This window comes from Ammospiza caudacuta, chromosome 6 (genome assembly GCF_027887145.1).
Source record: "Ammospiza caudacuta isolate bAmmCau1 chromosome 6, bAmmCau1.pri, whole genome shotgun sequence".
Classification (NCBI taxonomy): domain Eukaryota; kingdom Metazoa; phylum Chordata; class Aves; order Passeriformes; family Passerellidae; genus Ammospiza; species Ammospiza caudacuta.
In genome coordinates this window covers 64,713,217-64,735,176 of record NC_080598.1, presented here as the reverse complement: position 1 = coordinate 64,735,176, position 21,960 = coordinate 64,713,217, and positions in this window count along the sequence as shown.

Genomic DNA, 21,960 nt, shown 5'->3' with positions numbered 1-21,960 from the left:
CATTAAATATAGAGAAAAAAAATTGGTTATTCCTGATATTAACTGAACTAAGAGCGCATCTAAGTAATGTCAGCTTGCAGATGCAAATACCAGCTCCCCTTGAGCTGGCATGGAATTGTTTGGGTTAGAAAAAGAGCTTAAAGTTCATCTCCTTCCACCATCCCAGGCTGCTCCAGTCCCACCCAGCCTGGCCTTGGACACTTCCAGGGATCCAGAGGCAGCCACAGCTGCTCTGGGAATTCCATCCTAGTCCCTCCTCACCCTCCCAGCCAGGAATTCCATCCCAATCTTTAATCTAAACCACCCTCTGTTAGTTCTCAGCCATTCTTTCCTGTGCTGTCAATAAATGACTGTGGGAGGGACACAGATGGGCAGGGAACCACAGACACGCCAGTGGCAAAGGTTAAATCCAGCTTTAATTCCCATCCCAAGACCCAGCTCATCAAGGCTTTTTAGTTCCAGAGCATGAACAGCTCATGAAGAGGAAGCTGGAAGATGATTTAAGCAGTGTAGTTTATAGTGGTTACAAATAATAGGCAATTTCTTATAAAAGTTCTCTGGAAAATGCCTTTTTTTTTTTTCCCTTGCAGGCAGCATTATTTCACCAAGTGGTTCCAGTTTCATGCTGGAAAAGCAGCTGGAAATCCTTCCCAAGTTTTTCACTGAATTTCACTGGAAGCAGAGTTTTTTCCCCAGGGAACAAGGGACAGGAAAAGAGAGAACGGCTTCAGGCTGGGCCGGGGAGGGTGAGGTTGGAATAAGCAGGAATTTCTCCATGGAAAAGGTGCTCAGACCTTGGAAGGGGCTTCCCAGAGAAGTGTCCCCATCCCTGGAAGTGTGCAAGGAGTGTGGCACTCAATGCTCTGGGCTGGGGACCAGGTGGGGATCAGGCACAGCTCCATGATCCCAAAGGCCTTTTCCAGCCTCGGTGCTTCCACACTCAGCCCAGCCCAAACCAATTTCCCTCCTTTGGACTCAAACCAGAGGGAGGAATTCCTGACAGAGCAGCACATCCAGCAGCAGATTTCATCAATAACTTCATTTCCCATAAAATCCCAGAATCACTGGGTTGGGAGAGACCTTCAGGATCATCGAGTCCAACCCAGCCTCAACACCCCAACTCAGCCCTGGCACCCAGTGCCACACCCAGGCTTTGTTAAACACACCCAGGGGATGGGGACTGCACCACCTCCCTGCGCAGCCATTCCAGAACTTTCTCACCCTTTCTGTAAAAACTTTTTCCTGATACCCAACCTAAATTTCCTTGGCACTAAAATACTCTCTCACCTTCCCCTCCAGCAGCCACCAACCACTTCCAACTCTCCCTCTTTCCTCCAGAGCTTCCTTTCCCTCTCCCCTACATCCTGCCAAACATCCCAAGCCCAAAGTGAGCACCAAAAACCCAAATCCCGGCAGTGCTGGTGCCCAAATCCTTCAAAACCAACCACAAATCCCAGCAGTTGGTGCCCAAATCCTTCAAAGCAAACCCAAAATCCAGCAGTGCTGGTGCCCAAATCCTTCAAAACCAACCCCAAATCCCAGCAGTTGGTGCCCAAATCCTTCAAAACCAACCCCAAAATCTTGCAGTGCTGGTGCCCAAGTCCTTCAAAACCAACCCCAAATCCCAGCAGTTGGTGCCCAAATCCTTCAAAACCAACCCAAAATCCAGCAGTGCTGGTGCCCAAATCCTTCAAAACAAACCCCAAATCCCGGCAGTGCCGGTGCCCAAATCCTTCAAAACCAACCCCAAATCCTCCAAAACCAACCCCAAATCCCGGCAGTTGGTGCCCAAATCCTTCAAAACCAACCCCAAATCCCAGCAGTTGGTGCCCAAATCCTTCAAAACAAACCCAAAATCCAGCAGTGCTGGTGCCCAAATCCTTCAAAACCAACCCCAAATCCCGGCAGTTGGTGCCCAAATCCTTCAAAACCAACCCCAAATCCCAGCAGTTGGTGCCCAAATCCTTCAAAACAAACCCCAAATCCAGCAGTGCTGGTGCCCAAATCCTTCAAAACCAACCCCAAATCCAGCAGTGCTGGTGCCCAAATCCTTCAAAACAAACCCCAAATCCCGGCAGTGCTGGTGCCCAAATCCTTCAAAACCAACCACAAATCCCAGCAGCTGGTGCCCAAATCCTTCAAAACAAACCCAAAATCCAGCAGTGCTGGTGCCCAAATCCTTCAAAACAAACCCCAAATCCCGGCAGTTGGTGCCCAAATCCTTCAAAGCCAACCCCAAAATCCAGCAGTGCTGGTGCCCAAATCCTTCAAAACCAACCCCAAATCCTCCAAAACCAGCCCCAAATCCCGGCAGTTGGTGCCCAAACTCTTTGGTGGCTTTGCTGTTCCTCCAGGAGACGTCACTTGGGTTTAACTTTGCCATCAGGTAATTAAGGCTGGGCTCTGATGAAAGCCCGGCTCCATCCACGCCGACGGAGATGGATGTTGGATGCAGTTGGAATTTGACAGCAGAGTGGGATGAGCAAGTGCATCAGGGTGCTAACGATGTTACATTGCAAATGCTGTTTATTTGCTGTCAGCTCCAAAGCAGGCAGTAAATAACACATTAGAGAATTTAAAAAAAAAAAGGAAAAAAAAAGAAAAAAAAATCCAGAAATAACATTATGTTAAAATGGAACCATCAATTATCGCCCCCCCCCCTTCCTTCAGCTTTTTCTCTCTCTTTTTTTTTCCATTTTTATTTTATCTTGAAGCCTTCGTGCAGGGGGGTTTTTTCTTGATTCATTAATTGCCTTTTTTCTGACTCCTCTGTTCTGCCTCAGTGCCCATAAATCAATGTAAAAAAGATAAAATGCTGCTATTATGAAATGAGTGTAAAAAGGTATTGAAATAAATCTCCTTTTGGACACGTTTTCTCCCATCTCAGCTGCAAAAACATCTGCTCAAGATGAGATTCAGACCAATTTTTCTATCCCAAAGTGGCCCTGGCCTGTCCCTTGTTCCAAAACCCCCAGAGAGCAGCATCCCATAAATAATTGTCCCATAAATAATTTTCTCCTGGCAGTTTTCAAGGAGCCTCCACCACCCATTTTCTCCAAAATCCAAGAGATTTGATGGATGGTGGTGGCCACAGCTCGTGCAGCTGAGCCACCCTAAATATTCCCACCAAAAATTTCCTTATTTCCAATCATTTTCTGAGAAAAAACATTTGCTGTTGGAAAGTTTTGTGGATTTTGGGAGTTTCCACTCAAATTTTCTCTGCCTGAAAAATTTCCTAAGAGCTGGTGTTGGACAATGAGTGTTTCCACCCAAGTCTGAACATTTTCCAAACCCCATTTAATATCAGGAATATTTTATTTAGGCAAAAGCTCTTCAATAACTTTGATGTTTCCCATTCCATTTCTGAAATTATTTGGTTTGTCTACAATTTTTTAAGAATTAAATACATTTCCTAAGGGGAAAAAAATTGAATTTTACATAAAGTTGTCAAGTCCTCCTAAAGCAAATAGGTTTTCTGGGATTTAGAATTATTAGGAAAAGAAGCTTTAATTGCTTTTTTTGTTTCAGAAAGGAAATGTTTGGAGCAAAACTTCTTGGGATTGAGTTCTCTGCTCGTCATCCAAGTGTGAATTAAATTCCAGCTGATCCCAATGAGCTGTGTCCCGTGAGGAATTCTCACTCAGGATTCCTTTCCTGGCTGCAGGAGTGGGCAGAGAGGGACAAATTCCTCATTTCAGGGCAGAACAAAATCCCAACTTTGATAAAAATATTAAAATATTGTTTTCCCTTGTTAAGACCTCCCAGGATTTTCCATGTTTCTAGCCCTCTGAACGTTGCTGGGGTTTTGGAGGATTTTCCCAAATGGAGCTTCTCCATCCCAGTGTTCCCATCCTGAAGGGAGAAGAAAAAAATTGTTTTTAAAAATATTCCTCATGCAAAGTGTCAGGAGGCACCACCATGGTGGGAAAATGCAAATCCCAAGGATTTTCCCTGGAAAATGCCAATCCCAGTGGATTTTCCTTGGAATTGCAGGGCACAGCTCCCCTGTCCTCTGATTGTCAAGGAGAAAAGGTCAAAAATGTAGAATATTCACCCCAAACCAAATTTGTTTGCAGAGAAAACACATCCCAAGGTGATTCCAACATCACCTGGCAGGTTCTCCAGGATAAAATAATCCCAGGGGAATTTCCTTGCTGTTAATAATGAGAGAAAAGAGGTCAAAAGGGAAAGCTGCACCCAGGAGACCACAAAATAAACCTTCCTTGAGTCCCTGTTCCTACAAAAAGCTCATTCCTGGTGGTTTTGGGGGAATCTTGGAGGAGTTAAAGTCAAAATCTTTGACCTTTGGGAGAGATTTTGACTTTAACTCCTCCAGGATTCCCCCCAAAATCACCAGGATGGGAATAGTTCAGCTGCATCAGAATAAATTCTTCCCTCTAATCTCAAGGGTTTTTTTCTGCTTTGCTAAGGGTCAGTTCCTATTTTAACTCGGATTTTAATTCCAGAAACAGAATTGAGAGGAGATACGAGCCAGTTCCCATCTCAAAACTCCGAGGTTCCATGCAACAGGCACAAGGCTCAATCCCAAGTCCAAAATAATTTTCTTGAACCGCTTTTTATAGGAAAAAAAGCTGTTTCTTGTGAAATTGTCAACTTTCAGGAACATTCCTTACAACAGCCTTTGGAAGCCTCATTTTCCTTCATTTTAGAAGCATTTCCAAGTGGAAACTGATGGAGGAATTTATTTTGAAAATAATGTTTTGTCCATAAATGTATCTCAAATTAAGACACTGCAGTCAAACACAGCTGCTCCTAAAATGTCCCTGTATGGATTTATAGAATCAGGGAATTTCCTGAGCTGGAAGGGACCCACAGGGACCATCAAATCCAACTCCTGGCCCTACACAGGACATCCCAACCATCCCACCCTGTGCCATTCCCAACAGGAAATATTTCCATACAGAATAAGGAAGATTTTCCAGAAGAAAAGTGACTGGTGGGAATTCATCACCTCATTTTTGCTTTTGTTTTTCCTTTTTTTCTTCATTTTCTCAGGGTTGGTTTGGGGGGAAGGGGAGTTGGGTTTTTGGGGGTTTGATTTTTGTTTGGGTTTTTTTTAATTTTGGATTGGGTTTTGGTGGGTTTTTTTGCTTGTTCGGTTGGGTTTTTTTTAATCTCTGACAGCCAAATAGTAGGGAAATCCCCAGCCTGACCCCCAGGGATGGGAGCAACCTCATCACTTCTCCATCTTCTTTCTACCAAGCTGCTTTGACATTCTGCTCATCTTTTTGATGAAATGATGAAAACAGCAATAAAAGCATTGGGGGATCTATTTTTTGCCTTCAGAGCCATTTCACCTCCCTGAATCCTTAACCAAGAGCAAATCTGCATTCATCAAATTCAGCAGCTGATGCAAAATCTTTGACACGGGTATAATTCCTTATTTTCTGTTGGTGAATTATTTAAAAAAAAAATCTTTGAAGTGTTTGCTGATGCTTTTCTTTTAAATAAGAAAATCCCAACATTCCTAAGGAAAAATCTCTTTCATGAACTGCAGATCGTTGTGGGCTTTTTATGGATTTGTGCTGACAAAGGGGAGATTCACCCATGATAACAGAGACACTCAAAGTCACATCTCACATCCCTGTGAGGGATGTGAAAACAAAAACCTGTTTGGATTTCACCTCCAAGGAGCCCCCAACCACCTGGGAATGCTCCTTTCCACAATCCTGTAAAAAAGGATGGTGCTAATTCCCCATCCTGGGACAAAAATCTGTGTGAGTTCTGCAAACGCTTTGTGTTCCCTGTAGACAATTAATTTCTGTATTTTTACCTTGAAAAGCATCCCCATCATCTGGATCTCATTCAGTTCATTAAAATCTCTTTTTTCCTCCTAAAACTGCCCAAACTCCTTACAGAGGAGACCTGGATCCTCCTGCCTCCTTCCCATGCATGAACACAACTGCAGCAAGGCTGCAAAACCTGATCCTATTCAAGTTGTAAAGCAGTAATTCAGCAATTTTTTTTTTTTTTTGCCTGAGTTGCAGCTAAAAATATGGAGGCAATTGAGAATATTTTCAAATACTCAGAGCAGGGGTTTGGAAACAATATTCATAGATCATCCCTGTGTTCTGCCATGCAGCTCCGTGAGCACTGCCTGGGGAATAGTCCTGATCTATCGGATTTTTGATCAGGAGCTTTTCTGTGTAACAACAGCTGCTTGCATTTATTCATCAAAAGAATCAAAAAAGAGCTCAGGAAAAGTTGATATTTTCTCCCTGGTGACTCTGGACTCCAAGAACTCCATTGAAATTCCTTTATGTGCGGGCGATAACACCACACATCTTCCACTGCCCCTCTCACCTGCCTGCTCCAGGAGGTGATTAACTCTATGATCACTATAAAAATGTTTTATTTAAGGGATAATTGTGAGCATTGGTATCTCCCATTTCCAAATCTCTTGCTTTATTATCCTTGCTCAAGAAGGTCTTAATATTTAAGTGATTTACTACTCACTTTGAATGCCAGCCCGGCCATTAGGAGGCACATTTCACCAGGCAGTGCCTAATTTTATAGGACATTATTTCTTTATAAACAGAGCCATTACTCTGCAGCATTAATTAAATCTCTTTGCCCATTATGAACTCCATTTGGAAGACAACAACATCACCAACTGCCTGCCCTGATGGATGAGTCTGCAATCCCACTTTTGGCTGCTGCCAAAGCACTTCCCAAGGAGTGGAGCCACCGGGAATGGGGAACATTTGTGCCACGGAGAGCGGTGATTTGTGGGGAGAAAGGAGCTCATGAATAAAACATTTGCACTTCAGCGACCCAGTTTAGCTAAACTGTTTTGCATCAATAACCCGGTCCTAAAAGGCTCTGTTTATTATTGCCAGCCTCCGAGGCTTTGGGAAATGGAATTACATCAGCCCCATTTATAATATTTAACGCTGGGAGCAGACTGCAGCTGTTACATCACTGGAGAGGGGCCTTGCCCACAAACTTCTCCTGGACAGCTGAGATTTGGGGAGTTTTCACCTTTCCACCATAAAGGACACTCAGAAAAAACAGAATATTCCAGATACCATCCCTGAATTCCTTCCAGAAGCCCTCCGGGCCCAGCACTCGAAATTCAGGCAGATGAGCCCAAAAATGCTCTCAGGAAGCAGAGTTTGTGCTCTCCTCAAGGTTTCTACCCAAAAGACAGTTTGTTTGGCCACAAACTTCTCCTGGACATGTGGATACAGAGATCTGGGGGATTTTCACCTTTCCGCTACAAAGAGACATCCAGGAATAAAAATAATATTCCAGCCACCATCTCTGAATTCCTTCCAGAAGGCCTCAGGGCCCAGCACTCAAAATTCAGCCCAAAATGCCCTCAGGAAGGAGAGTTTGTCCTCTCAAGGTTTCTACACAAGACACAGAGGGGCCTTGGCCACAAACTTCTCCTGGACATGTGGCTGCAGAGATTTGGGGGATTTTCATGTTTTCACCATGTTTAGGGACATTCAGAAAAAAACAAAATATTCCAGACACTGTCCCTGAATTCATTCTAGAAGCCCTCCGGGCCCAGCACTCGAAATTCAGGCAGATGAGCCCAAAATGCCCTCAGGAAGCAGAGTTTGTGCTCTCCTCAAGGTTTCTACCCAAAAGACAGTTTGTTTGGCCACAAACTTCTCCTGGACCTGTGGATGCAGAGATCTGGGGGATTTTCACCTTTCTGCTACAAAGAGACATCCAGGGGAAAAAAAGAATATTCCAGCCACCATCTCTGAATTCCTACCAGAAGCCCTCAGGGCCCAGCATTCACAATTCAGGCAAATGAGCCCAAAATGCCCTCGGGAAGCAGATTTCTGTACAAGACAGAGAGGCCTTGCCCACAAACTTCTCCTGGACAGCTGAGATTTTGGGGGGTTTTGTGTTTCCACCATGAAGGACACTCAGAAAAAAACAGAATATTCCAGACACCGTCCCTGAATTCTTTCCAGAAGCCCTCAGGGCCCAGCACTCGAAATTTAACCCAAAATGCCCTCAGGAAGCAGAGTTTGTGCTCTCCTCAAGGTTTCTACACAAGAGACAGTTTGTTTGGCCACAAACTTCTCCTGGACATATGGATGCAGAGATCTGGGGGATTTTCACCTTTCTGCTACAAAGAGACATCCAGAAAAAAAATAATATTCCAGCCACCATCTCTGAATTCCTTCCAGAAGCCCTCAGGGCATAGTGCTCAAAATCCTGGCAAATGAGCCCAAAGTGCCCTCAGGAAGGAAAATTTGTGCTTTCCTCAGGATTTCTACATGAGACAGAGGGGCCTTGGCCACAAACTTCTCCTGGACATATGGATGCAGAGATTTGGGGGATTTTCATGTTTTCACCATAAAGGACATTTAAAAAAAAAAAAGATTATTCCAAACACCATCCCCGAATTTCTTCCAGAAGCCCTCAGGGCACAGTGCTCAAAATTCAGGCAAATGAGCCCAAAATGCCCTCAGGAAGCAGATTTCTACATGAGACAGAGGGCCCTTGGCCACAAACTTCTCCTGGACGTGTGGATGCAGAGATATTAAGGATTTTCATGTTTTCACCATTAAGGACATTCACAGCAAATAGAACAGTCCAAACAGCATCCCTGAATTCCTTCCAGAAGCCCTCAGGGCCCAGCACTCAAAATTCAGGCAAAATGAGCCCAAAATGCCCTCAGGAAGCAGAGTTTGTGCTCTCCTCAGGATTTCTGCTCAAGAAAGATTCATTCAGCCTTCCCAGCTCCACCATCAGAGAATCCCACAATGGTTTGGGGTTGGAAACACCTTCAAAGCCAATGCCATTCCACCCCTGCCATGGCCAGGGATAATTGTTAATCTTCTCCTATCCCAGGTTGCTCCAAGCCCTGTCCAGCCTGGCCTTGGACAATTCCAGGGATCCAGGAGCAGCCACCCTGTGCCTTGGGCAGTACCAGCCTCTCAAAAGCTGCTTCTTTCTTGCAGTGTGGAAACCCATCCCACAATTTCCACCAGGATCCATCAGTTTCACCCCCAGAATCCAACATTTACAAGGCTGGAGGAAATCCCAGTCCCTGTCCCAAGCAGTGGAGTTTTGGAGCATCACCCCTTCCTCTGATTTTCACCCCAAGAGAGTCAGGCTTACATGACCACCTGCAAAGGGATAAAACCCCCAGTTCCCACTGCTGATTTTTCTGATTATTTGAGTATTTACATATTTTTCCTCAGGTGTGCACAGCCTGAGCTGTTGTCTCAGCTACCTCTTCCCTGCATCACTCCAGAGGCCACAGCAGCAATTCTACAATTTGAGCATTCAGGACATCATGATCTGATGTGTCTTAACCTCCCCAATAAAAAGTTTATGAGGTAAATATTGGTAAATAATTACCAACAGAACCCAGCAGATGCACCCAGAGATATTCCCTGTATTTAGGGTAGGAAATAACCCTGGTTTTTCAGGTACCAATGCCTGGATCTGACTGGAAAATTATTTAATGGTGCCCATTCCAAATGGAAAAGCAAAAAAGCTGCTGAAGGGCTGAAGGAGAAAAGGCTGTCCCAGATGGAGGGACAGCTTAGGTTGGAAATGTGGGTGTGTGCTCCATCCCCATCCGTCAGAGCTGGGGCAGCTCTCTGCTGTTCCTGGGGCAGTTGTTTCTTTATCTCTCCCCCAGCCAACCCTCCCTGCAGGAGATCTCTGCTGTCCATGGCCACTGAGTGTCCCTGCAGGGCTGATCCAATGCCAGCATCCCATGGGGAGATGCTCCGCCCAGGGGAGGAGCCAAGCATTCCTACCTGGGCACAATCTGAGCCTGGCACAGCACGGCAGCCTCTGCCCCCTGCACTGCCAGAGGAGCAGCTTTCTGCTGCCCTGCATGGCCAGAGGGAGCCCAGGCCCATCTGCAGCAGCCCTGGAGCTGCAGAGGAAAACTCCCCCCTTGTGCAGGATCCCTGCTGCAGCAGAGCCACAGCTGGCACTGCAGGAGGGCTGAGCCCCCCTGGCATGGGGCTGGGACACCCCCTGACACACAGGGGACAGGGCATGGTCTGGCTCTGTCACTGCTGTTTTGTATTACTGCATTTTTTATTTATTTTATTTTATTTTTCTTCCCTAATAAAGAACTGTTATTCCTGCTCCTATATCTTTATCTAAGAGCCCCTTAATTTCAAATTATAACAATTCAGAGGGAGGGAGTTTGCATTTTGCATTTTAAGGGAAGCTCCTGCCTTCCTTAGCACACACCTGGCTTTTCAAACCCAGACAAGAACTCTTGGCTAAGCTGCACCAGGGGACACATCATGGGGGTTGGATTTATGGAGCACAAACCACGCCAGGAACAGCAGCACGTGTGCCAGAATGCATTTCCATTTGTTGGGAATTCCACAGGCACACAGGGCACCCTTATCCCATATTCCCAGTTATCCAAGCTGTGCCACATCTCAGTGACACCCTGAGCTCCACACAGCCCTGGAATAAACACAAAATAGATTAAAACTCAAAGGCAGGAGGGCTGGGAGCTGATGTGGCTTCCCAGCTCCCTGCAGGCACCAGGAGAAAGGAGCTGCTGGAGGAAGATGTGCTGGATGCAGAATTTAAAGGAGGAAACTGAACTTCTCCCTCACTCAGACACAGAAAAGCCATCCCAGCACCTTCCTCTCCATCCCAATCTCCTCAGCTCCAGGGGCAGGATCCTGGCTGAAGGGTGTCCGTGCCCAAACCCTCTGAGCACAGCCCTGTCCCCAGGCCCGGTGGAGCTCATTTGGATTCAGCAGGAGAACTCCTACAGCACTGCAGGAAGGGAGAGCTCAGGAGGGAGCTGGAAGCTCAGGACAGAGATAATTCCATGGGGACATCCATCCTCTGGAGAAGGGAGCAGAGCCAGCCTGCTGCAGGGGCAGGTGGAGCTGCCCCACTGCTGCCAGTGCCTCCCAGTCTCCCCACAACTGTTCAGACCCACATCGACCTCTCCTGATCCCACCAGCATCCCAAATCCTCCTGCAACCCCCTTAGACATAAAAAATAGCCCGTCAAAACAACCAGGGCCAGCTTGGACAGGGCTTGGAGCACCCTGGGATGATGGGAGGTGTCCCTTCCCATGGCAGGGGTGGGATGGAATGGGCTTTAAGGTCCCTTCCAGCCCAAATAAATCTAGGATTCTGGGATTCCATGAACCTAAGTGGAATTAAACAGCACACCCCATTGGGTTTGGTTTGGGTTTTTTTTTTTTTTTTGAGCTCTCTGCTTACGATGCAAAAAGCCTTCAAACCCAAAATTGCAGTCCTGTTTCATCAGTTACATAATTACTCTGCTAGCATTAATTAGCAGCTGACTGTAAACATAACTTTTATCCCAGAAGACATTCCCTGTTCGGAGCGAGGCTGAAAATGCAAGTCAGGCCCCGCTCTGGTGCTCCTTCCAATGTGCTTAATAATCCTCAGCACTCGTCTGCCCGTGCTCAGGAGGATTTATGGTGGCAAGGCAAGAGAAAAGCCGAGCAATGTTCCATTGGAAATTAGGAGGAAAAGCAAATGCTGAGGGAAAATATGCTCGGATGGGCAAAAAAAAAGTGTACCTGGGCCAAAGAGTGACAAATTGCTCCTTTTTAGGAGACCTTTTTAGCAGAGGGAGGCGCTGAAGAAATGCCATGTTCTACTCAGCAGAAAAATCAGAGATGGATGCAGTTAAATCCCTGAAGGTCTGAGGGAAATGCAGCTGCAGGAATGGGAGCAAAGGGAGGGATCTGCCTGCAGATAATTAAATGTTCATTTTGGTGCCAGCGGGATCAGAGGAGGCCCAGACCTTGAAAAGTGGAAACTGGTGGGAATGCAGTGAGGTGGGCATGGGGACAGCCTTCCCTAAAAAAAAACAACTTAGTCCCAAAAGTCCCTTTCCCTCATTTTCCATGAGGGATGGGGACAGCCTTCCCTAAAATAACAACTCCCAAAAGTCCCTTTCCCTCATTTTCCACGAGGTCCCACATGCAACACGGGATGGAGCCTGCAGGAATCTCCCACCACGGAGAAGTGAGGTGGGAATGGCACTGCCAGGGATCTCACAAAAATCCTGTGGCTTCACAACCTCCATCAACACCCCAAGAAGGGCTGAACTCCCAGGAATCATTGTGGATCCAAGGGGTAACGTGGAGGAGTCATTTCATCCTGGGAAAAATGTTCCAGGAACCTCACGAAGCCTTGGCAGTGATGGGCTTGGGGTAATTCCTGCAAGCTTAAAAAAAAAAATCATCGAGCAGAGGTGAGGGACAAGAGAATCCTTCTAATTAACCATTTCAATCCCAGGTGCACAACCCCAAAATTCCCTGTTGGAATATTCCCTGCCAAGCTCAACATCATCGATATGTTTTTTACACCTAAAAAAGGCAATTATCCCTTAGCTTAGCTTCACCCTCCAGGGATAAAACACCCAGAGTCCCGGGAGCTGGGTAATGGCATTGCCTGAAGATCCTGAATTTACCATTTCCTGAGGCCAACTTGAGCAAATTACTTCAGAATCCTTAAAAAATTACAAAGATAACCTGCCCAGAAACTTTCTCGCTCAAAAGCACAGAAAATCACATTCAACTTCACCCAAAACTGGGAGGTTTCTTCCTCGTACAAAATAAAAGGTTTAGGAATAGATCAAATTGAATTGATTTAAGGAAAGAACAAGTTAATCAAATTGCTGGATTCAGCACAAATTTCCAGGAGAGGCTCCCCAGCCCGTCCCAAGGCACATCTCAGTCCCCTGGATAACAACTCCAGAAGTCAAGCAGCTTTTAGGAACTGCAGTAACTTCCCAGCTTCTCCCAGAGAATCCTTGTCCTGGATTTCACCTCCAGAGTTCATTTCTAGACTGAATTTCATGGAGGTTTAAACTAATGCCAGCAGAAATTAAGATATTAATGAGAGAGGATTGCCACTGCCAAAGGGGCATTTTTGCTGGACTCGGGAAAGCCAGAGGGAAAATCCTTCCTCTACCTGAGTCCAACTTTTGAGCCAAAGTGGACTGGAAGGAAATTCCCTGAGGATCAGTCATTAAAAACCACTTTTCTCCCAAAAACAGAGTCCTGGGCAAATGGGATCTCCACCCTGTCCTGCTGGAAAGATGAGGTCAAGGAGCTGAACGAGCTGAACGTGCAGGGACTTTGGATGGGGAGTTCTGAAACCCCAGAAATTCCCAGAGATCCACACCAGGCTGCTCTGTGGGGAGCTGGATTTGCAATTTACACCAGAAATTCCACCCAGAACACATTCCCACAGCACTGGGAACAGGGAGCAGATCCTGCAGGGGATTGTCCCCGTTCCCTGAGCTCCAAGGACAGCGGGAGATGCTTTGAATATCAAAGGGCTCTGGGAGAAGCTGGGATGCTCCAGGCCCGAGCTCGGAGCTTTTCTCACCCAGTGATGCTGCCGGTGATTAATGAACCCACTCAGCCTCCTCTCCGAAGGTAGGTGACCACAAGGCAGAGGTCACAAATGAACCGTCCCAAAATTCCAGGAAAAAGCGGATTTCTTTCCCCCTCAAAGATCCAAGATGTGAAATTCTGCCCGGCAAAGGCTCGCCCGGAGCCAGGTTCTGCTTGCACTAATTATTTGCATCTTCCCCGCTTTGCAAACCTACAGAGGGAAGCCAGCTCACCGTTTCTCCATCCTAGGGTTTATTTTATTAATGAAAGCACCAGCAGAAGAACGACAAGCTGATTTTAATGATCCCAGCCCCTTAATTTCTGCAGCGCACCGCGGATCTGCGGAGCAGCAAAGGAACCTTGTGTGTGTGTGTGCAGCTTGCACGTAGGGGCAGGAGCACTAACGAGCTTGATTTGCTGATCAGGAGATTTGGGAGTTATTTAAATTACTCCACGGCTCTAATTTGTTCCAAGAAAAAATAAAAATTAAGGATTCTCCCATCAGCGTTTTCAGCCGACCCCTTGCTCCCCTGCAGAAGCAACAGGAGAGGGAATTCAGGAGCAGAAAGCGCTGCCAGCAGGGAGCTGTGGGATGAAGATTTCAAATTTCAGGGAAGAATTAATCCCTGGAGCACCTGCACCCAGGCAGAAGCTGGAAAACACAGACCCAGCTGAGCTCCACCATCTGCCGAGGAGAATCAGCTCCTCCTTCCAAAGATGCCTCTCCCAGCTCATCCACAGCTTCATATTCCCAATGCCTTGCTCCAACCTCTTCCCAAGCTTGTTCTCCTCCATCAGATCTCTAAATTTGGATACTTGGAATATCGAAATACTCAGCTTCAGGTGGAAATCTCAAATTTTTCCCCTCATGTATTTATCATTTCCGTTGTGTGAGGGATGTGGAGGGGCCCGGAGCCCTGCAGAGCTCTGACAGAATCACAGGAAAAGGAAAAAAGGATAAAAAGCTCCACAAGGGAAAGCTCCAACTTCCCAAACAGGCAGATTCAGTGAGGAGGAAAGTGGTGCAACTTGCAGCAGCTGTCAGGAAAACAAAAATAGAAAACCAAAAAATATTAAAATGCAGACACTGAAGAGAATGCTAACAAATGGGAAGATGTTTTCTTTAAACTGTGGTTATTTTTTTTTTCTGCTGTGATTTGTGTCACTCCTTCTTACAGATTTATTCCCTCCCTCCCAAAAAAAGGCCAGAAGATTTTATCAAGCAGATGTTCCTCACATCCAAAGCTTTTCTTGGAAAACTTTGCTTTTTAGGCCAATGTGAACTAAGAATAGCCAAGGGAGCTCATTTCCCTTCATGAGCTCAGCATGAAGGTCCCAGAGCTCCTCTGTCAGAGTTCTCCTTGGAAAATTCAGTGTTTCAGCTCAAACAGAGGCTGCTCCACCCATCCCAGAACCACCATCCCACCAGGAGCTCTCCAGGCCACGGAGATCCCACAGGATCCAGCATCTTCCACCTTCTCCACCTCCATCCCAATGTTTCCCCTCCATCTGAACCCCCCAATTTCTCCCTCATCCTCCTCCTCCTGCTGCTGGATGATCTCCACAGGGAAGGACAAATCCCAGCCTCAATCCAGGCAGGAATTGCAGTGCCTGGTCTGAACCCCCCAAGGGCTCCAGCTGTCACCTCCAAACCATCACTCACAGCCAGCTCCCACCTGGGGACCCCGTCCCTTCTCCCTCAGCCTCCCCCTGCCTCAGCCTTGCTCTGAATTCCTGGATCTGTTTCTTTTTCCCAAACGTTCCTGCTGGTTTTTTTCCATAATCATTCCAGAAGAAGCTGCAGAGCCAAGGTTGCATTCACACATCAAGAGAAAGTTGCATTTTGGGCATTCCCAGAAATACCAACCCTGATCCGTGGTCACCAGGGAGGGAAGCAGGGCAGGGATGAGCCTGTCCAGCTCTGAGGGTTTGGGAAGTGCCTCGTGGAAGATGTTGCAGGGCCAAGGTTTGATTCCCAATTCCTCCATTTGGCTGAAATCCAGACAAACCAGAGGGAAAAATCCCACTAAAATGCACTTGAACTGGTCTTTGCCCAGGGCCTACACCCAAAAATGGACCATGGGTTTTCACACTTTTACAAGTTTGGTCCATTTGCTTATTAGGGGTTTATCTTCCAATTACAGCTTCAGGTAATGAAGTCATTGACCCCAAGTTTGCTGCTCCCAACTCATTTTTGTTTAAATCTCTGGGGCCTGAGGCAGTGAGGTGTCCTTAAAGAATTGCTGTGTCTGCCCAACATGGGAGAGCAGGAACTCACACTGGATATGGAGTTTAGAGTTGCACACTAAAGAACAGCAGGATTACAAATGTATGAAAAATATAAAAGCCAAAATCAAAGCCCCACGTTAACAGAGGATTAACCCTTAAAAGCAACAGCCTGTTGCATATTCATACAGCTCATCCATGGTGCATAAATTCCATTCAAACACAGGGTTCTGGCTGGGCAGTGTCAGCTTCTTCCTCTGAATCCTGACGGCATCTCCAATCCTGAGCAAGGCAGGAAGAAGTTCATTTCTCCTGATAATGGAGCAATAAATTCTCTTTCTCTGAAAGATTCAGGTGTCCTGTGCCTGCCATCTCACTGTGAGTCCTTTCTTTTAAAAAAGTATCCTACATAGCATCATTTCTATTTTAACATTTTGTTATAACCTAAAACTATATTTAACACACTGCTTAAGAGAAATAACACAGCATCACTTTCTAACACAATGCACACAATATTCATTTGAATATATGCAATAAGCCAATCATAAAATACACATTTTTCACAACAGGGAATGAGTGGAGCTGTGCCAGGGAAGGGTTATCCTGGATTTTAGGGACAGTTTCCCCTGGGAAAAGGATCACCACATGCAGGCCCAGCCCAAACCACAGCACACCCTTTGCTCCTGCTTTAAGCCAAGCTCAGCGCTGTCGCCGCTGGGGAAAGGTGGGAAGGCATTTGATTAAATAAATGATGCAATCCCAATTATCCACATGAAACACGAGTGCCCTGAGCAGGGAGCAGCAGTGTGGTGAGGGAAGCTGCTCTGTCAGGCTGGCCGAGGCAGCCAGGCACTGGCAGCATTGCCACGGGCAGCGGCAGATGGAGAGAGCCTGCAGTGTCCATCCCCATCAATGCAGCCTGGGCTCTGATCCCCACCTCCCTGCCAGCACTCGGGAGCCTGCGAGAGGAGGCACGGAGCAGACTGTGCGAGTCTCACGTGAAGAACGGAACACGGATGGTGAGGGTGGAAAAGCTCCTGGCAGCGCTTCCCTGTCTGGAATTCCGGAGCTGTGACACCCCAGAGGTGGCACCTGGGCAGGGAGGGGTGAAGGGACAGCAGCTGCACAAACCCTGGCTGTGCTTTGCCCCGAGCAGGAGCAGCTTGCCAAGTGTCTGCAGCTTTGCAGGGAGGTGTGAAATGGACACAGAGCACAAAGTGCTGTGAATTAATGCCCCAACACCCTGCAGGGTGAGAAGAGATGGGGAAAAGCTTTTCCTGTGCCTTTATATCGTTCTTTTGTCATGTTTGTGCTGTTGGGGAGGGAAGCCCAGAATGGTTTGGGTTGGAAGGGACCTTAAAGCTCATCCAGTGCCATGGGGACACCTCCCACTGTCCCAGGCTGCTCCAGCCCCAATGTCCAGCCTGGCCTTGGGCACTGCCAGGGATCCAGGGGCAGCCACAGCTGCTCTGGCAATCCCAGCCCAGCCAGGAATTCCCAATTCCCAATCCCCCATCCATCCCTGCCCTCTGACACTGGGAGCCATTCCCTGGCTCCTGTCCCTCCATCCCTTGTCCAAAATCCCTTTGCAGCTCCTCTGCTCACCCAGCAGTCAAACTGGGTTAAATCTCTGACAAATTTTGGGGCTGCTGCTCTCAGCCCCAGGTCAGCCTTTCCCCTGACAGAGCTGCCCCACACTCTGCAGAGAAGTGCTCCAGGGTCAGCTGCGAGCTGCACACTCAGAGCATTCCCATTCCTCCTCGGGAGAAAAGCAGCTGCAAAGATCGTCCTAAATTTGCCTTGAAAAGCATTTGTCAGGTTCCACACTCAGCCAAATCGATGAATCAGATTCCAGCAGAGAAACAGAGTGATGAAGGCAGGCTGATCCTGGCTTTTCCTCCTTGGTGTTCCTTGAGGAGAAGGATTTTTCTTCACAATTTTGTTTGCTTCAGCTTCTTTCTCCCTGAGGTGGTGACAGCCCCAGCCAGGGGTGCCCCAGGACTTGGGACCATGCAGGTTCTTAGAAATCTCCCTTCAGCATAAAAATATATTTCCCAAATAGCACAATTATGTCCAAAACAGCCCTGACACTGTGAGGGAGGAGGATGCCCCAGGGGCATCAATCAGGGACTGCAATGAGAGAAGGAAAACACCATCAGGAGTTTCCTGGAGTCAGTGGAAAAGGGTCAGAGGCCCAAATGGACTCACTCAGCTTTTGCTGCTTTAATGATTACCTCCTTCTTTTTATCTATTGGTGATTCCTTCCTCCAGTGGGATTGTTTCTCTTCCTCGATCCAATAATGCCAATATTCCTGAGACTGAGGTGTAATAAATAAGGAAATCCCAGAGTTTGCATCCCACACTGTGGGATGCCCATAGTGCAGCCTGGAACTGCCCAAGGCCAAGCGGGATGGGGCTTGGAGCTACCTGGGATAGTGGAAAGTCTTCAAGGTTCCTTCCAACCCAAACCATTCCATGATTCCCTAATCCTGTGAGTGACCAGCAGCCTCCAATGGCTCATTCCTTAGCAATAAACAACAATAAAATGCCAGCAGCTTTCCTTGTCCTGTTTGTTCAGGGGTTTGAGCTCCATCTGCATCACCGACTGCGGGGTCAGCGCATTGTGTTTGGGGGAAGGGAAATGAGCAGCCTGCCTGGAATTCTTCCCTTTGCCACTTGAGTCTCATCAAGAGCACCTCCCCGCAGATGGGAACGCAGACTGGCAGGAGCTGGGAGCTGCCATCCCCACCTTCTGTTCCCTCCCGCCTTGCCAGGACGGATTCCATCCCCAGACAGGCTGGAACTCCTGCCAGTGGCAGACAGTCCCATTGGATTAGGCCTTCCCAGGTTCACTCCAGCAATTTGCAGGAGGATTTGCAGTTTGTTTTCCCAGTGCTCTTGGTCTGTCAGATCCGTATAAACCAGCCCGCAGCAGGATGCTGGATTGTTGTTTATGGTTTTAATGGGGATATGGGATATTAAGGTTCAATTTAAACAAGTGCTTTGACAAAAAAAATCATCACATTTTCTGCAAGAGATTTCATGCCCCAAATGAGGGGCATGGGATGAGAACACTCTGCAAAGAAAAGTTTATTGAACTCAACTTAACCTGTCCCAAATTCCAAATCCCAGTAATTACCGCTGCCTATTTCCCCATCCTCCAGCACATTGTACAAATAGAAAAATAAATTTCCATCTCCCAGCTCCAAGTGTCCTCACTAATGGCCAAAGGGAAAATAATGATCACAGCAAGGCAGCAAAACCAGCATCTGGGCAGAGCTTCAATGTCGAGGGCAAACAAGGGGAGAATCCAAAAGGAGTGGAAAACCCAACTCCATCTTCCAGCCACTGGACTGAGGGACTCAAACCCCAGAAAAAAAAGGGGAAAGTAGACAGGGAAGTGTAGCTGGTTGCCATGGAGACAGCAAGACATGAAAGCAAGAGCTGATGGAACCTTTACAGTTATTTAAATGCTTGTTATAACATTATGCAAAAGAGCAGAGGAAAGAAAGCTGCGGAGTTAACGTGCTCGGAAGGAAAACAGTTGTTGTGGGATGATCGAGATAACAATTTAGGAGTCAGAAATAAGGTTTGGTTAAGTGAAACCATTTGGAATAATGAGGTAATAATGCCCTCCTAAATTAATGGGGAAATTTGTGATGAGGAGCAGAGGAAGGAGGGAGAGGTCGCTGGGCCGCAGGGTTGGGGTGAAACCAATTCTCACCAAGAGTCCTCCTCCAGCACCTCATCTTCATCCCCTCAGCCCCAGCCATCCCCAGGATCCAGGGAAATGGCTCAGGGATGAGATCTGCTCCATACCAGAGTCCCACCGAGGTCCTTTGGCTTTGCATTGTTTCCCCATTTCCATCCCCACTTTTCCTTCCAGCACCAGCTCTGCTTGGAGCACTGGGATGACTTGGGATGAGCTGGGTCATACAGAAAGGCCAGGCAGGGATTTCGAGCCTCTGAAACTCAAATTTGGCACAGGAACTGGAGATTATCTCCCCTTGGACAAAAAGCAAACAAGGAGAGCAAGTTCAGCACCCACAAAGCTCCACCATGTCACCCTGTGCCAAAATGTTCCCCCTCAAAAACTGCTCTGTTCCCACCTCTTCTGTAGGGCCTGAAGGATTTATTATCCTGCTTCCTGTGAGGTAAAAAATGAAAAAAAAATAAAGAGAGAACCTGTTTTGCCCTGCAATTCCCCCAAACCTGTGGCAGGACTGCCTGCTCCAGCCAGGCTGAGGGGAGTCAAGTGGAGTAAATCCCATTGCAGCCACACTCAGGCCTTTGGGCTCAGCTCCTTCCTGGAGCCATTTGTCAAGTGCTTTTCATCTGAAACATGATTCGGGGATTCAATTACTTTATAAAGTCAATATTTTAGGTCACAGCTTATGCATCAACAAAGACATCTCATGGGATTAGAGCTGAGCGTGGTGGAGCTCTAAGTAATGTTCCCTGTGCTGCTCCAGCTGGAAAAGTCGATAAGATCAGTTTGTCTCCCCCACATTTCACTCCGAGAGGCTGCAAAAATGATTGTTCACTTCTGTAAATTTAAACCAGCGAGAAGGAGAAAATGTCTCTGGCTTTGTTATTTCCAGAGAGGTAAAACAGGATTGCTCCAGCAGATCCTCTCCGTGTGCTTGGCAAAGGCAGCCAGGAGGGGATGAAAAACAACTCTTTGTGCTCAAAAACAATGTTAGCAAGGGAGAAATATCAGGATATGCTGGTCCCAAACACAGCCAGGCTGCAAAATGAGGAAAAAGTCTAGAGGAGCTTTGAAAGGAACAATAGGAGAGGCAGAGGTGTCTACTGGGGTTTTTGAAATAGCAGAGAAATGGAGCTGGAGCTTCCCAGCCTCTGTTCCAGTATCCCCCTAAGCAGGCTAAACCTAATTATTCAGGGGTTTAATTAAAGGCATCAGGAGAAAAACAAAAGGTTCCTCTCTCATTTGAGAACAGGGTTTCTCCCTTCTTATGGTGAAGCTTAGCTCAATACTAAATTAAATATTTCAAACTCTGTTTTTCCCCCTGAAATCATCCAAACACTAATTTTAGAGTCTTTGTTTAACAGGGTATCTATTGATCTTTGCCAAGGCCACAGCACTTCCTAAATCTCTGCTGAAGTAAGAAAAGCATCAAGAAAAAAAAAAGGATTAAAAGTTTATACAACTCAGATCTCTTTCCCAGAAACATTTCCAAGGCCAGAGGTGTTTTCAGCAAAAAGCCCCTGCAGGAGCCTCCTGGCCCTGCTGGGGCACAGCAGAGCCCCCAGGGATCTTGAGATGGTCCAGGAGCAAATTCCTTGGTCCAAATCCAGGGATGGACTGCCAGGATGCAACACCAGGACTCACCCATGGTGGTGCAGCGACATTAAAAAGGCTGCAAAACATTTTAGATGAAGTCAGAGGCTCAAAGCTCTGCCAAAACCCCCAGGAAAGAGCTCCACAAGCAAACCGAGCCCCCAGAGCTGCTTCTGCCCCACAGGAACCTGAGCCAGCCCCACAGGACAGCCCCAGGCAGCTGCTTCATCCCAGCAATGGGAATCAGAGTCCTGGGGGTTGGAAAAACCCTCCAGGACTGAGTCCAACCATTCCCCAAGGCCACCCATGTCTCATGTCCCCAAGTGCCACATCCACACAGAGTTTAAATCCCTGCAAGGATGGGGACTCTGATGCCTTGTGCAGGCTGCCCTAGAGCAGAGGCTGGATGGAGCTCCAGAATAAAGCAGGGATTCATTCAAAGCATCTCCTCCATGGATCCACCTTGGGCAGCACCAGAGCCCAGCCAGGGCTGCACCCAAGATCAACCAAAATGGCCCCAAAATGCACGGCCGGGCACGGGCTCTGTCCCTGGGATCAGTTCTGCTCCATTTGCACCTTGCAGTTCATTGTCCCATTCCAGCTTTAGCCCTGCAGTCCCACCCTGCTTGTTTTTCTCTCTCCAGCCCACGGGGTTTGTGCTCCTGGGCTGAGATTTGGGTCATTTGTCCTTGGTGCCCAGCTGGAGCAGGAATTGTTTTGTCTCCCTGCTCTGTGCACAGAGCTCAGAACTGCACCTCATCAGAACTATCCCCTGATATGGAGCCCAGACCCACACACTAAAGCAGCACAGAATGTGAAAAATAGAAAAGCTAAACCTGAGGCATCAACTCCATCACTACCCTGGGCAACTTTTCCATGAAGAAATGTTCCCAAATTCCAATCCAAACCTGCCCCGGCCCAGCCTGAGGCCGTTCCCTCTGCTCCTGTCCCTGTTCCCTGGAGCAGAGCCCGACCCCCCGGCTGTGCCCTCCTGGCAGGAGCTGTGCAGAGCCACAAGGGCCCCTGAGCCTCCTTTGCTCCAGGTGAGCCCTGCCCAGCTCCTCAG